The sequence below is a fragment of the Pseudophryne corroboree genome, chromosome 4 (assembly GCF_028390025.1).
Source record: "Pseudophryne corroboree isolate aPseCor3 chromosome 4, aPseCor3.hap2, whole genome shotgun sequence".
In the NCBI taxonomy this organism is placed as follows: domain Eukaryota; kingdom Metazoa; phylum Chordata; class Amphibia; order Anura; family Myobatrachidae; genus Pseudophryne; species Pseudophryne corroboree.
This window is the reverse complement of record NC_086447.1, coordinates 295,246,180-295,261,665: the sequence shown is the minus strand read 5'-3', so window position 1 is coordinate 295,261,665 and position 15,486 is coordinate 295,246,180. Positions and strand designations below refer to the sequence as shown.

The following is a 15,486-nucleotide window of genomic DNA, read 5'->3' as shown; positions in this document are numbered from 1 at the left end:
TAGGGCCGGTGGGGGCGAGACTCAGACATTTCAGTCACGTCTGGGTGTTGTCCGGCCTGGATCCTTGAGTACGGCTGGAATTTCAAGATCTCCCTCCTCACCAGTTCTTCAAATCAGGCTTGCCAGCTTTGCCGGCAGACAGGGCTACCCTACAGGGAGCAATCCAGAAGTTGGTGGAGGCACAGGTTATTGTACCAGACCCTCCCCAGAAGCAAAACAAGGGTTACTATTCGTGGTACCGAAACCGGATGGTTCGGTCAGGCCCATTCTGAACTTAAATCGCTAAACCCCTTTCTGAGGGAGTTCAAGTTCAAATGGAGTCTCTAAGGGCGGTGATATCAGGTCAGGAAGAGGGGGAATTCCTGGAATCCTTAAATATCAAGGATGCGTACCTCCACATTCCGATTTGGCCACGCATTAGGCTTATCTCCGCTTCGCACTGTTGGACTGTCATTTTCAATTCCAGGCCCTGCCATTCGGCCTCTCCACAGCACCGAGGGTATTCACCAAGGTGATGGCGGAAATTATGGTTCTCCTCCGCAGACAGGGAGTGAACATAATTCCTTATCTGGAGGATCTGCTGATAAAGGCATCATCCAAGGAGAAGCTGTTACAGTCCATAGCTCTCACGATCCAGCTTCTCAGGGAACATGGTTGGATCCTGAATCTTCCAAAATCACATTTGGAACCTACCAGGAGGTTGTCATTTCTGGGAATGTGCAGAGGGTGTTTCTTCCAGAGGAAAAAGCGTTGGTGATACAAACAATGGTCCGGGTTGTCGTGAAGCCAGCCCGGGTGTCAGTTCATCAGTGCATTCGCCTTCTGGGGAAGATGGTGGCTTCTTTAGAGGCTCTGCAGTATGGGAGATTTCATGCTCGGCCCTTCCAACTGGATCTCCTGGACAAATGGTCGGGATCTCATCTACACATGCACCAGAGAATACATCTGTCACCAAAGGCCAGGATCTCACTCCTCTGGTGGCTGCAATTACCTCACCTTCTGGAGTGCCACAGGTTCAGGATTCAGGACTGGATCCTTCTAACCACGGATGCAAGTCTCCGGGGCTGGGGCACAGTCACTCAAGGGGAAACCTTCCAAGGAAGGTGGTCAAGTCTGGAAGCCGGCCTGCAGATAAACATTCTGGAATTAAGAGCCGTCTACAACGGTTTTCTCCAAGCGGCCTATCTTCTAAGAAATCGGGCCATTCAAGTGCAGTCGGACAATGTAACGACAGTGGCTTACATAAACCGACAGGGCGGAACGAAGAGCAGAGCTGCAATGTCAGAGGTAACAAGAATCATCCTCTGGGAAGAAAAACACGCTTTGGCACTGTCGGCAATCTTCATTCCGGGAGTAGACAACTGGGAAGCGGACTTCCTAAGCAGATACGATCTCCATCCAGGGGAGTGGGGCCTCCATCCAGAGGTGTTCACGTAGTTAACAGTTCTTTGGGGTGTACCTCAAATAGACATGATGGCCTCTTGTCTCAACAAGCAAGCCGTGGCGGTGGACGCCCTAGTAACTCCGTGGGTGTTCCAGTCGGAATACGTGTTTCCTCCACTTCCACTCATTCCAAGGGTTCTAAAACTCATAAGGAGAACAAGAGGTTCAGGCAATCCTCATTGCTTCGGACTGGCCAAGAAGGGCTTGGTACGTGGATCTTCTGGATCTACTGCTAGAAGAGCCGAGGCCTCTTCCTCTTCGGGAGGACCTGCTACAGCAGGGGTCGTTTGCTTATCAAGACTTACCGCGGCTACGTTTGATGGCATGGAGGTTGAACGCCAGATATTAGCTCGGAAGGGCATTCCGAACAAGGTTATTCCTACCCTGATACAGGCTAGGAAAGGAATAACTTCCAAGCATTACCATCGCATTTGGAAAAAATGTGTCTTGGTGTGAATCCAAGAAGTTTCCTTACGGTGGACTTTAAACTTGGACGATTTCTCCTCTTCCTCCAAGCAGGTGTGGATATTGGCCTCAGATTAGGTTCCGTAAAGGTCCAGATTTCGTCCCTATCCATTTTCTTCCAGAAACAGTTGGCTGCCCTCCCTGAGGTTCAGACCTTTTTGAAGGGAGTTCTGCACATCCAGCCTCCCTTTGTGCCACCTACGGCGCCCTGGGATCTTAACGTGGAGTTACAGTTCCTCCAGTCGGACTGGTTTGAGCCTCTACAGAAGGTTGAGGTCAAGTTTCTCACGTGGAAGGCTGTCACTTTGTTGGCCTTGGCTTCTGCTAGACGTGTGTCGGAGTTGGGGGCTTTGTTATGTAAAAGCCCATACTTGATCTTCCATGAAGATAGAGCTGAGCTCCGGACATGTCCGCAGTTCCTTCCGAAAGTTGTGTCGGCATTTCATATCAACCAGCTGATTGTGGTGCCAGTAGCTACGGACTCCTCAATTTCATCAAAGTCCTTGGATGTTGTAAGGGCTATGAAAATCTATATGAAGAGGACTGCTCATCACAGAAAATTGGACTCTCTGTTTGTCCTGTGTGATCCCAAGAAACTTAGGTGTCCTGCTTCTAAGCAGACAATCTCTCGCTGGATCAGGTTCACTATCCAGCATGCGTATTCTACGGTAGGATTGCCGTGTCCTACGTCTGTTAAGGCCCACTCTTCTTGTAAGGTGGGTTCTTCCTGGGCGACTGCCTGGGGTGTCTCGGCTTTACAGCTTTGCCGAGCGGCTACTTGGTCGGGGTCGAACACGTTTACTAAGTTCTACAAGTTCGATACTTTGGCCTCTGAGGACCTAAAGTTTGGTCAATCAGTTCTGCAGGAGCCTTCGCACTCTCCCTCCCGTTCTGGGAGCTTTAATACATCCCCATGGTACTTATGTGGACCCCAGCATCCTCTAGGATGTAACAGAAAATAGGATTTTAATTACCTACCGGTAAATCCTTTACTCGTAGTCCGTAGAGGATGCTGGGCGCCCGCCCAGCGCTTCGTGATCCTGCAGTGGTTACTTAGTTCAGTACTGCTTAGTTCTTGGTTAAGTACTGTTTTGTTACTTGGTACGTAATATTGTTCAGCTGTTGCTGATGTTTCAAGTTAGTTAACTTGATTTGCCTTGTGTGTGAGCTGGTGTGAATCTCGCCACTATCTGTGTAAAATCCTTCTCTCGAAGATGTCCGTCTCCTCGGGCACAGTTTCTAGACTGAATCTGTTAGGAGGGGCATAGAGGGAGGAGCCAGCCCACACTCTCAAACTCTTAAAGTGCCAGTGGCTCTTAGTGGACCCGTCTATACCCCCTATGGTACTAATGTGCACCCCAGCATCCTCTATGGACTACGAGAAAAGGATTTACCGGTAGGTAATTAAAATCCTATTTTTATTCATCTTCATCTCATTGACTACAGAGTAATTTAATATTATTTTAAGCACTGTCTCCATCTAGTTGTGTTGCTTTGTTTTTGTCTGTTGAGATGTCAGGTGTGGTGTGCCTCATGAACTAGGACAGGGAGATGGGCCAAGTGGTTCTTATCTGACATCAGATTCTATGTTTCTAGCTTATTAGTTTATATACTGTATAACAAGGATATATATCAAACAGCACCTAGTTGCCTTTGGGTTTTTTTGTTTGCAACAATAAAGGCTCTCTTATTTTTGCTGTGTTGCACTGTTTCGGCACATAGCATACATATAATATAAATGCTAATAACAAAATGACACTGTAAGTTTGCAATCTACTGGATATTCTAACTATGTTAATGATCTTCTCATAGCAGCTGTGCACTAGCCAGTATTTAGATGGGCCATTTCTATTAATTCTATGGTATGCTGATCTATGGACACGGGCCCTCTTTCAGCTTCAGTTGTAGTCTTGCTAAATAAGTAAAACTGCAACTGCTTGCGCTTGCATGCTGGGGGCCACCAGCACAGGGCAAGGCTGCCCAGGATGCTAATGGTGGCAAGTAATGCGATTGCAATTCCGTTGCAATCGCATCGCTAAATAAGGGAAGCCCCTTTGCCTGCACAACCTGGCTGTGAAAACAGTAGTGCTACTGGCATTTTCCACATCGCATTGGCTGCCCCGAACCGATGCGGTGCCGCCCCCGATTGCCCTGCAAACGCCTCTGCCTGTCAATCAGGCAGAGGCATTCACATCAAGGCAATGCGATCGCATTGACCGGTCCGTGCACGCACATATCAGGCACTGTGCGTGTGCACTAGTAGGAAGTTCGGCAGTATGCTATTGCATCTCAGATGCGATCCATACTAAAAAGGGCCCCTTGCTTGTTTCATTTTATTTTAGGTTTCTGTAGTGTGATGTTGTTGAGGGTTTAAGTTCAACTATTGATCATATTTTTCTGTACGCCTTACAAATTCAGTCTGTGTAGTTCGAAGATTTTTCTGTGTGGGAGGGAAATTATAGTATACTGTATTATACAGGAGGTAACGTGGAGTAGGACGTTCTGGGGGGAATGTAATAGAGTGCGAGAACCAGGAAGTGTGGGACTTTGTCCGAGTTCTCACGTATTTTTAAAGCAATCAGTTACACAGCAATATAGAAATAAAAGATATAACCAAGCGCTCAGTCACTCCAAACCCACGTGCTGCCAGCAAATTAAGGCTACTCAACCTTAAAGATCATAAGAAAAAGATAAAAATATTGCAGCGCACATAGGTTGGGCAAAAGATTTTTATTCTTATTTATTATTATTTGCCAAAATTATTATTATATTCTAAAATTTACATTCAAAAATCCAAAACCACCGGCCGGTGTAATTAAACTTCTTTTATATATATTAAAAAGGAAACAAAACACATGACACAGCCTATAAAAATCTCACATGTAGATAAATACACTGAAATTTAATTAATATAACCACAGTGAATCACTTTCAACTGAAATAATTGTCTAAATAGACACAGAAATATATAGAGGCTCAGTCAGAAATTGATATCACTAAATTCACTTCTCCTGAATAGCTTCACACTCTGCTTAGACACATTGAATTAATCAGTCCATTATATCACTGGAAGTCCATTCAGTGTTTAAAGATATTATGTCATTATATCAACGTGACATAGAACACTTTGATTCTGCGGCTGATTAGTGTCCCTGATATCCGTGATTGGATGTTTCTAAAACACAGAGTATAGTGTGAAGCTATTCAGGAGAAGTGTGATTAATAGCTACAAAAGAAAGTATTCAGAGTGCCACATTGATACATTTTGTAGCAATTTAGTGATATCAATTTCTGACTGAGCCTCTATATATTTCTGTGTCTATTTAGACAATTATTTCAGGTGAAAGTGATTCACTGTGGTTATATTAATTAAATTTCAGTGTATTTATCTACATGTGAGATTTTTATAGGCTGTGTCATGTGTTTTGTTTCTTTTTTAATATATATAAAAGAAGTTTAATTACACCGGCCGGTGGTTTTGGATTTTTGAATGTAAATTTTAGAATATAATAATAATTTTGGCAAATAATAATAAATAAGAATAAAAATCTTTTGCCCAACCTATGTGCGCTGCAATATTTTTATCAGTTACACAGCAAAACAAGGTTGGTTTTGCTGTGTAACAGATTGCCACTTTAAAAGTCTATGAGAACTTAGACAAAGTCCCGCACACCCTGGTTCTCATGCACTCTATTACAACCCCCTATCCCCCTGAAAACACTACTAAAATCCAAAATTTACCTGGGAGTTCCTGTTAACTTGAAAATGGACACTCCCCACTAAAACTGCCTTTTCACAATCTTATTTACGTTTATTTCAGTGCTGTTTGACCTTTATATTTGTTAATACCCTGCATTTAATCCCCCCCAAGAAGTGCACTTCTTCTATTAACCATGGTTTGCTAAAATCCTCTGTACGCTCTACTGAATATTACATATAACTATATTCTTCCTCCTTATTAGGTATCTCCCTATTTACAAATACCGCTCTTCACTGTCTGATTTAATATGTATTTCACATATTTACCTCCATTTCCCCTCTCCCAACATCTCATCTGTACCCTTCGCATCATAACTTGCCCACATTACAATCTTTGTCACCTGCCCGCATCTTCTAAATGCTCTTGCTGTCTCTTGACTCACAAGCCTACATAAACTGAGACTACCCTCACATCCGCAAATCCTACATGGCCAAAATGCATGAACACCTCTTGTAATTAGTGTATCTGTCCATGCCATCCATCCATGACCTGATGGTTTCTAATTACTTGAACACCTTGTCATTACTAAACCGTGACTCTGCTCCCCTGTCACTGCTTCCAAGGCAGCTGTTGCTAGCGAAGTCTCCATCACCCACACTTCGTGATCCTTCAGTTTACAAAATAGTGGAGTAGGCTTCCTTCCCTTTACGTACAGCAGCTTTTTAGTCATTCACTCGCACTCATCCTTCTCCTTCTTTGCATTCCATATGATCTTTGTCTTCTCTATTCCTACGTTGGTCTTTCCCAGTGTATATAAGGCCTGATTCTGAGTCGCACCCATTGCCGATGTTCACATGGAATAATTTTTTACAACTGCGCAAAAATGCCTGAAAACTACAGTACGCGCGTTACACATAGTGTACGCACAAAGGTGGTGCTGCTATCAGGTCAAACAGTATCAGTAATGATGTGAAACAGTGATGGGTGTACCTGGGTGGTGACTAGAAACACACGCAGTGGGAGAGTCAGTGTAAGCAGCTGTGTTTGTAGACACACTGGCATAGGCATAGGAGGCCATATTCATATGAAGAAACTGTACCTGCCATAGAGCTGGTGCAAACAATTGTGGTGTATTAGGATGCACCAATCAGTATTAGTGTGCACGGCGCTAAAGTTGGATGACTCAGTCCGTGCGCATTCGGCAGGAAGGCGTTTGTAATGGCATAAAATCGCAGATGGGCGACCGACAATAGACGCTGCTACAATGTGCTTTTGTGAGTTGCTCAGAATCAGGCCTATTTTCTCTCACCATTGCAGTATAACTTCCTGGACCTCATCTTCTTACATCTTTACTTCATCCTCAGTGCCTCCAAGTAGGCCTTGTCATGAGACACGAGCCTAGGGGTGACACTTACTGGGGGGAAGGGGCAGCACAGCATTCTCACTTGCATGAGAGCCCTGCTAGGCTGATGTCCAGATGAGGCCGTGTGATTCTTTTGTTTTTGTCATTAAGACTTACTTTTTTATTTTGTAAGTGGTGAGGGAGGAGGCTATGGTCAGTAAATTGTGGTGGTGGAGGGTCTTACTCCCCGTGATACTCCAGAGTTTTGATATAAAAACAATTAGAATAATACAAAGAAGATATTTATAACTGATAAACATCTTCCCTGTTTATTGTAATCATTTTTATAGTTAAAACTCACCAGATTGGTGGAGCTCCCTGGAATTGCAGGTAGAGAAGAGAAGCGAGACAACAACAGCTCAGCCTCACCTCTAAAAGACACTGCTTTGCAGAGCTGAGGGCGGGGAGGGGGCACACCATGGCCAGTAATACTGCACAGAAAGTGAGCCAAAAGAGGTTAGAGCTCAGCTCTGCATTAGAGTTCAGGCTAAATTCAACCAGGCTAAAGCACCGCTGACGTCACAACCACGTGACTCGCAACAGCAGGGGGAGGAACATGGGACCCAAATGTACCCTGCAGGCTCGCTTCACCTGCCACGCTTCTGGCTCGGGGGCTCACTCAACACCAGGTTTCTAAAGAAAAAAGATGCTGCTGTTGTAGATCACATGGTTGGGACGTCAGAAGTCCTTTAGTCTACTTGGATCTAGCATCTACCCAGGAGCAACAGTGGGAGAAAGAGGAGACACAGTGATGCAGGTAAAAGAATTAATGGGCACTGTAGCTTAGTGTAGTGAGGGAAGAGTTACACCTAGTAGGGGGTGAGGCAGACTCCTGGCACTCAGACCCACAGCCATGTGTGCCTCCCCAACCATTGGCCTCACTGTACGTCACTGACACAGAGACACTTTAAACACCTTCAACCAATTTCTCAGTCTCAGTGGTACCACTCATCTCTCCTATACTATCCTAATCTACCTTGACACTGAAGTCTCATTTCAAACACTGTACTTACCACAGACCTAGAAGAGTGAGCTCCAGTCACAGGGGCGGGTTGGGCCACCAGTTAACTACCCGATGGGCCGGACCCTTCTCACACCAAAAGTCACAGTCACACAATGAGACAGTACTGCCGACACAGCCATACGTGTTAACTCTGCGTGAGCAGCAGTGGAGTCGAGGGCCAGACATGTCTGCTGACTGGGCTGTGCAGCTGCAGCGGCGCAGGGAAGAGTAGCAGCAGCCTCTACGCCTACCTGCATTTCCTGCCCACACCCTGACAGCGGAGTGTGCATGTGGCGTTAGCCATTGCCGGCCCCCACTTTGACAACACATAACTCTTTCAGGGCTTCCACTGTCGGACAGTCATAAACCAGCTCCGGCGGCTGACCCCCGTATGCAGTGATATATGAAAACACAGTGCTTCTTTCACACAGCACGGCCCCGACCTGGCTGCTGGGTTGCAGCCGGAAATATCCACTGAAAGGTCCGGCTGCCGGGCCGGGGCCGTGCCGTCTTTGTAGGCAGAGAACAGTATGTGTGAATGGAGCTTTCACACACAACGGCTTTTTTTAGCTGCTGCCGCTACTGCTGCACATGCGCACAGCATTAAACACGGCTCAAAGCCATTGTGTGTGAAAGACACAAAATTTGTCCGGCTTTTTGCCATCCAGTGAAAACCGGGTAGTATTAAACAGCCTTAGGACAGCTGTTCTTTCACTGCTTCAACAGTGCATACTGAAACTGCTTGATCCAGACATATCACCTTCTAACCTGACGTGGAGCTAAGGTCTGTGACTGCTGTCAAAATACAATGTGGGCTCTATTTAGTGGGACATTGAAGTGCAGATTTTGCTCAATATTATTCTACATAACCTCTCTTGCTGTGCTGTTCTTCTGTCTATATGCAGTGCTACATGCTGTAGGCTTTATCTATCCTATGGTCCCTTAGACTATCATTGCTGGTGTTAATTTATGTCATAGAGATTCTTAATCATATAGAGAGCTTCTGTTTAGTGATATTAAATATGTTTGTTTTTTTAATGTATTTAATACTGTGTTTTTGTTACTATGTGATATATATTTCTCTGGGACTCGTGTCTCGCTTTCTCTCACCCCCATGTGTCTCGCTTTCTCTCACCCCCATGTGTCTCGCTTTCTGTCACCCCCAAGTGTCTCACTTTCTCAATCCCAATGTATCATGCGCACCCACCACCGCGTATCTTCCTCTCTGATTTCCACTGATTCCAACACATCGTTCACAATATCGTCTAGTGTGTATGTACTGTGTCGCTGATGATGCGCGCTCCTGAGCGTCATCATCGGCCCTTAGCTGTGCATGCAGCTCAAACCAGCGATATCTTCGCTCCCTCCCCCTCCCCCGTAGTTCATCGCTGCCGGCATAAACACTTGGCGATGCCGACCCCGCCACTGGGCTATCACTAATGAGATTGCGATAGGTAAACATTGTCTAGTGTGTACCCAACATAACGCAACATTTTTGCCTCATCAATTTGACTCACCATTCTGTGCAACCTCTGTTCGACTACCCCTCCCCTAATAAATGTAAGCTCTCACAAGCTGGGCCCTGTTCCCTCATGTACTCTTTCTTTGCTTACCTGCACCATCATGTCCTGCTCCTTAGTATTCTTTTGCAATCTTTGGCTTTATACCCATGGTTGAAACTGTAGTTCTGTTACCCCCCTCCCCCTCCACAGACTCCACCCCCCTCCATTTAGGGTTGCTTTAGAAATGTCCGGGGTTGGTTTTCCATACCAATCGGCCTCTGGCTTCAGACTCCCTGCATCTTCTCCAAAGGGACCACTACCAGCAAAAGTTCTTCTGTGCCACTGAGTCCCTTTGAACCTTCAAAAGACACGTTTATCTGCCCACAATCCCGTGCATAAACATTAGATGCTCACATTTCCCCACACATCCATGCATAGTTCCTTAGAAATATGTAGATGGTTTGAATTCTGTCATGTCGTCACAACAAGAGTTGATGAACAACTACTCTGCTGCTTGGAACATGAACCTTAGGGGTGGATTTACCAAAGCTTATAAAACAGACAAGTGGTGGGGTTGAACATACCAACCAATCAGATTATTTATATATATATATATATATATATATATATATAGATAGATAGATAGATAGATATAAAAGAACCGTTTTCACGCGCTTCAGAGAGCAGCACCTCACGGTAGAACCCCTGTTAGTGGTGACAGCAGAAATGTGGACAAAAATAGAAACCAGAGGGCGCTATGACATCAAAATCAATTTTCCAAAGTGAAGTCCATATGCAGTTAAAAAGGTAAGTGTCCAAATATTTCCAATGAATTTCCTATGGGACTTGATTGGAATCCCTGCCTGGAGTGGGTATTCCAGTTTTTCAATCAGCGCTTGATTATGCTCAGCCGAGTACTTGAAAGTGTCCTGAAAGATAGCCTCTCACCAAGATAACATAGACACCCAAGATAAGCGCATAGCCTTTGATTAGTAAAATATCAGATGTTTATTTGTATCATCCAACATAAAATATATAATGTATAACGATTTCCACATTATATACAAGGTGTTTTAGAAGGAAAACCAATGTTACACTGGAACAGATGTAAAGACAAGTGCCACCGACCACCCCAGGGTGTGAGCTCAGTGGTGGGGGACTCTACAATGCAAACAGGGTATCCTAATCACCTTTTTTAAACTCTACGCGTTTCATCCTTTAGCAGGACTTCTTCTGGGGTATTAAGATCTTTAAAAAAATCAAAAACATTGTGTCATACAAGTCTAATTGATGCATCAATATGTGGTGAAGGGCATAATAGAGGAAATTGATAACGTACATACCTAAAAAATATAGCACAGTGGATATTTATAATTTCCACCAGCCTAGAGGACTGCCAATAGGCATGAGTGTTGTAGCCTAAATAGGGGAGATTTAATGTGATTAAAAAATATATTGGTTCCATCTGTATATAGAAATAGCGGCAATTTTCATGCAAAAAGATACATATCAAAATGACAAGGAAGATAAGGAGATTTTTGGCAGACTTACCATGGTTAAATCTCTTTCTGCAAGGGACACTGGGATTCCACAGGGGATACATCAGGGTGTAGAGTTGGATCTTGATCCGAGGCAGCAACAGGCTAAACCTTTGACTGTTCTCAGGATGCACTGCACCGCCTCCTCTATAACCCAGCCTCCGGGCACTGGAGCTCAGTTTCGTTAACCAGTCCAATGCAGCAGCAGGTAAAAGAGACAGCAGATGTTAGTCACATAGAACCACATTTTCACAAAAGGAGAAGGGACCAGCGGCTAATGCCATATAAACCCAAAGAATCTAAGTGCATAAGGGTGGGCGCCCTGTGGAATCCAGTATACCTCGCAGAAAGAGATTTAACCATGGTAAGTCTACCATAAATCTCCTTTTCTGCAGTGGGGTACACTGGGATTCAACAGGGAACACATCGGGGATGTCCTAAAGGGTGTGGTATTGAAAGTCGACAGTAACTAGGTCGACAATGTCTAGGTCGACCACTATTGGTTGACAGTAACTAGGTCGACAGGGTGTCTAGGTCGACAGGGTCTTTAGGTCGACATGTTCTAGGTCGACAGGTCAAAAGGTCGACATGAGTTTTTAATGTTATTTTGGTGTCGTTTTCTTCGTAGAGTGACCGGGAACCTCAATTAGTGCACCGCGTCCACTCGCATGGTGCCTTCGCTCCGCTACCGCTTCGCTCGGCACAGATTACCGTTCCAGTCGTAGTCCATGTGGATCGTTAAGTATGAAAAGGTTTAAAAAAAAAAATAGTGAAAAACTCATGTCGACCTTTTGACCTGTCGACCTAGAACATGTCGACCTAAAGACCCTGTCGACCTAGACACCCTGTCGACCTAGTTACTGTCGACCAATAGTGGTCGACCTAGACATTGTCGACCTAGTTACTGTCGACTTTCAATCCGGATCCCGTCCTAAAGCAGTTCCTCATGGGAGGGGACTCACCATAGCGGGCACAAGAACCCGGCGTCCAAAGGAAGCATCCTGGGAGGCGGAAGTATCAAGGGCATAGAACCTAATGAACGTGTTCACCGTGGACCACGTAGCCGTCTTGCACAATTGTTCACACGCACCACGGCGGGCCACCCAAGAAATTCCAACAGACCGAGTAGAATGGGCTTTGATAGCAGCAGGAGCTGGGAGTCCAGCCTGTACATAAGCTTGTGCAATCACCATTCTAATCCATTTGGCCAAGGTTTGCTTATTCGCAGGCCAGCCACGTTTGTGAAAACCAAAAAGTACAAAAAGGGTATCTGACCTCCGGATAGAGGCAGTCCTCTCCACATAGATACGGATAGCCCATACCACATCCAAAGACCGTTCTTTGGAAGACGAACCAGAAGAGATAAAAGCCAGAACCACAATCTCTTGGTTAAGATGGAAAGAAGATACCACTTTAGGTAGATAATCGGGACGAGTTCGAAGAACTGCCCAGTCACGGTGAAAAATCAAAAAGGGTGGATGACAGGACAAAGCGCCAAAGTCCGACACCCTCCTAGCAGAGGCAATAGCCAGCAGAAACACAACCTTAAGCGTAAGGCATTTAAGGTCCACTGACTCAAGAGGTTCAAATAGAGACTCTTGAAGGGCATTTAAGACAACAAACAGATCCCTTGGAGCCACAGGAGGGACATAGGGAGGCTGAATCCGTAAAACACCCTGAGTGAAAGTATGAACATCAGGAATAGACGCAATTTTTCTCTGAAACCACACCGACAAGGCAGATATATAAACCTTGAGGGAGGCCAGACGAAGGCCTAAATCTAGGCCTTGTTGCAGAAAAGCCAAAAGCCTGGAATTTCTAAACGAATAGGCATCATAATTCTTAGCAGCACACCATGTGAAGTTAGAGTTCCAGACCCTGTAATAAATCCGTGCAGAAGCCAGTTTGCGGGCCTTTAACATAGTTTGAATAACCGCCTCATGGAATCCTTTGGCCCTCAGGAGTGAAGATTCAAGAGCCACGCCGTCAAAACAAGTCTGGCCAGGGCCAGGTATACACAAGGACTCTGAACAAGGAGGTCTGGGTGTTGAGGAAGTAGAAGAGGAAACTCTATCGATAGACCTTGCAGGTCTGAGTACCAATGCCGTCTGGGCCACGCTGGAGCGACTAGAAGTAGTATTCCTCTTTCTTGCTTGAACTTCCGTAGTACCCTGGGCAGGAGTGACACTAGAGAGAACACGTATGGCAGCCGAAAGTTCCATGGAATCGCCAGTGCGTCCACGAACGCTGCTTGAGGATCCCTTGTCCTTGATCCGAAGACCGGAACCTTGTGATTGTGTCGAGACGCCATCAGGTCTACATCTGGTAGGCCCCACTTGTCCACTAGGAGTTGAAAGACTTCCGGATGAAGACTCCACTCTCCGGCGTGAACGTCCTGACGACTGAGGAAATCCGCTTCCCAGTTGAGGACTCGGGGAATGAACATTGCCGATATTGCTGGCAGATGACGTTCCACCCAACGGAGGATTTTTGATACTTCCAGCATTGCCATACAACTTTGAGTGCCGCCTTGATCATTGATGTACGTCACGTGGGCGCAGCTTGAAAGGTATATTGGTCAAAACAGGAACACCTCATATGATTAATAGACCAGGTATTTTCGGTTATAACAGAAACGATTGTTTCAAGTGTACCTGTGTAACCTGTCAATTTCTATTGACTGGTGATATAGTCTATCATCCGCACACGGGAATACCTTTTAAAATCCGTCATCACTTTACCTGTAATTCTAGCTTTGTGATCTACCAGATAATCTGTCCGTGTGGACTGAGCTATATAGGTAAGACTGAGTCCAAGTTTAAAGAGCAAATGGGAAATCACAGGGCAGCTATACGAGCGGCGATTGCTACGGTATCTAGCGACCAGCCCGTAGCACGACATTTTTCTGAGTATCATCATGCACTGACTAGTTTACGGTATCATATGACTGATACTGTTTTGCCTAGTATAAGAGGGGGCAATAGATCTTTACTTTTACTACGGTTAGAGGCAAACTGGATACACCGTTTAAATGTGATTGCACCCCAGGGGCTAAATGAATATATATCATACTCAAGTTTGCGTTAGCTTCAGTATCGCAATGTTGTAGAATTAATTTTAGGTACATACATAGGTATTCTTGGGAGTTATTACTGGTTAGTCTATCTTTGATTAGTATTTTGTATGAATATTTTATATCCTGATAATACAGCAGTGCTCTATGGATACAGATCCAATTTTTCCAGGGCTTACGGTACTTGATGATTAACACCGTTTTACCTAGTACTTGAGGTGGTATCAGATCTTTATAATTGTTTATGTTTAGAGGCATATTTGGTATACATCTTTGAAGTTGTTGCATCTAAGGGTTAAATGAATCTACATCATATTCATGTTTATGGCGGTTTCATTACTACATTGATATTAGATTAACCTTTGGTATAGGCGTTTTGTGGAATCATTGGCTCTCTGTTTAAATATGAATAGTATTCTGCTTGGTTATTTTTCATACCCTAACAATGTAACAGTGCTCTATTGATACAAATGTTTCTTTTTACCCGTCTTGCAGTTGCTGTTTGGCTTGAGTGTAACTATATACAACAGCTATTAACCATCAGCCGTAATGAGTGTTACTCATACCTTCCTATGTATCTTTATGCACTGTTTGTATTTTAAACTTTGTATTCTGTCTGCACAGTGTGTTTTTATTGAAATGTGTATAATTCATGTATGTCTTATTGTATATATTGAAACACAATGTTTTTCACTGTTACTATAGTAACTATAACCACGCTGTGATTTTCTTTAATTACTGGTGGTCAATTAGTAATGACGTCACCGTGATACACGTGGCGACGGTGGTTTTCCCGCCTGACTTGTTTCAAATCCCTGTTTGGTATGTCTATATAAAGGTAGTTTTTTGTATTGGTGTTATTTCCTGATGACAATTTGATTGATAAATTGAAACGTTGAAGCATACAGGACTGTTGTTTGTTATTTCTTGAGATAAGCATGAGTGCCGCACCCATGGAACAGTATATATATATAGAGAGAGAGAGAGAAATAAGCAATTTCTCATTTGCATTCTAGGAAGTGATTGGTTGCCATGGGCAACACTACCACTTGTCTGCATTAGTATCTTTAGTAAATCTACCCCTCAGAGTGATTCCTGTAACATTTGAATAGAGAGGCCTAGATTCTCATTCTAGTAAACATCCTAAATGAAGAAAACACAGTAATCATATCTTAGTGTATTGTAATGACTGTGAAAACAAACATTTCAAATAATACAAAATATATTTAAACAAGGGAGCGCTAAGAACAGGGTCCGTTTACATCACACATTTATTACAATCCACATATAAACAGCAAATAAAATCAAGGATAATATCCGGATATTAAAACAATATATTTTGTGTTTCTTGGTAATTGGT

The 15,486-nt window shown here is 44.2% G+C and overlaps 1 protein-coding gene across 7 annotated transcripts in view; it reads left to right on the top strand.

The window, feature by feature from the left end:
• The window catches only part of PHC3 (polyhomeotic homolog 3), a 364,349-nt gene that overhangs the window by 329,482 nt on the left and 19,381 nt on the right, over nucleotides 1-15,486 (top strand). The gene's annotated exons all lie outside the window — the stretch shown is intronic.